The 1,761-nt window shown below is 48.7% G+C and overlaps 1 protein-coding gene across 2 annotated transcripts in view; it reads right to left on the reverse strand.

Moving 5' to 3' along the window:
* EIF3L (eukaryotic translation initiation factor 3, subunit L) overlaps positions 1 to 1,761 on the reverse strand; it is a 37,602-nt gene that overhangs the window by 30,726 nt on the left and 5,115 nt on the right. The window lies entirely within an intron of this gene.

The following is a 1,761-nucleotide window of genomic DNA, read 5'->3' on the forward strand; positions in this document are numbered from 1 at the left end:
CGTCTCGGCCTCCCAAAGTGCTGGGATTACAGGCTTGAGCCACCGCGCCCGGCTGATTTTTTGTATTTTAGTAGAGATGGGGTTTCACCATCGTGGCCAGGATGGTTTCCATCTCAGACCTCGTGATCCGCCCGCCTAGGCCTCCCAAAGTGTTGGGATTACAGGCGTGAGCCACCACGTCCAGTCTATTTTATGTTTTGTAGTCTCTATTTCTCGAACTCCGGAACTGAAGAGATCCTACTGCCTTGGCCCCAAAAATGCTGGGATTACAGTTGTGAGCAACCTTGTAGTTTGTATTTTTAAATAGAAGGACTGGGCTAAATAAGATGGAAAAGAATAATGATGGCATTGAACGTCATCACAATGAACAGGCAACATGTATTAATTATTCTGTGACAGGCACTATCCTAAGCACTTTATACGTAGTATCTCAGTAACATTCACAGCAATTCCTGTTTTAGAGATGGGGAAACCAATGCACAGTGTGGTTAAGTAATGTGCCCACAACAGAACATGTTACCATTTTAAAATGGGCCAGTAAACCAGGCGCGGTGTGGCTCACTCCTGTAATCCCAGCACTTTGGGAGGCCGAGGACAGCGGATCACCTGACGTCGGGAGTTCAAGACCAGCCTGGCCAACATGGAGAAACCCCGTCTCTACTAAAAATACAAAAATTAGCCGGGCATGGTGGTGGGTGCTTGTAATCCAGCTACTCAGGAGGCTGAGGCAGGAGAATGGCGTAAACCCGGGAGGCTGAGCTTGCAGTGAGCTGAGATCTGGCCACTGCACTCCAGCCTGGGCGACAGAGCGAGACTCCGACTCAAAAAAAAAAAGGCCAGTAAACAGCAAAAATCTGAACTTTCACCCCCAGGCTACACAGTTGCTGTCCTTTATTTGCACTTGGCACAGTTCTTAGTCGACCTTGAACAGTAACTCCTGAGGCAGGTGATATTCTCATTGTGATGAAAATATTCTATTGTATTCTGATCAAGCATACACTTAAGTAACCACCACCACAATCAAGATATAGATGGCTGGGCATGGTGGCTCACTTTGGGAGGCCAAATCAAGAGTCTCACTTGAGGCCAGGAGTTCAAGCCAGCATGGGCAACACAGCAAGACCCTCATCTCTACAGTAATATAAATATCCGGGCCTTGTAGTGGCAGCTACTCAGGTGGCTGAGGTGGGAAAATCACTTGAGCCCAGGAGTTCTAGGCTGCAGTAAGCTATTATCACACCACTGCACTCTAGCCTGAGCAACAGAATGAGTCCCTCTTAAAAAAAAAAAAAAAAAGGTACAGAACATTTCCATTGTGTGGGTAAGGAAAGTGAAGCTCTGAGTTTAAATAGCACATCACTGCTACAGAGCTACCAGCAGGTGGCAGCACCCAGGTTAGAATCCACTTCCACCTGGCTCCAAAGCCTGTGAAGCCTGCGTTCTTCCAGCCAGACCACCTAACAAGGTCAAGTAAGAGCTTGATGACGAGGCCGGGCAGGGTGGCTCAAGCCTGTAATCCCAGCACTTTGGGAGGCTGAGATGGGCGGATCACGAGATCAGGAAATCGAGACCATCCTGGCTAACACGGCGAAACCCCGTCTCTACTAAAAAATCTACTAAAAAATACGAAAAAATAGCCGGGAGAGGTGGCGGGCGCCTGTAGTCCCAGCTACTCGGGAGGCTGAGGCAGGAGAATGGCGTGACCCAGAGACAGAGGTTGCAGAGTACATCACTGCACTCCACCCTGGACCATAAAGGCAA

The sequence above is a fragment of the Colobus angolensis genome, unplaced genomic scaffold (genome assembly GCF_000951035.1).
Source record: "Colobus angolensis palliatus isolate OR3802 unplaced genomic scaffold, Cang.pa_1.0 Scaffold65, whole genome shotgun sequence".
Lineage (NCBI taxonomy): Eukaryota > Metazoa > Chordata > Mammalia > Primates > Cercopithecidae > Colobus > Colobus angolensis.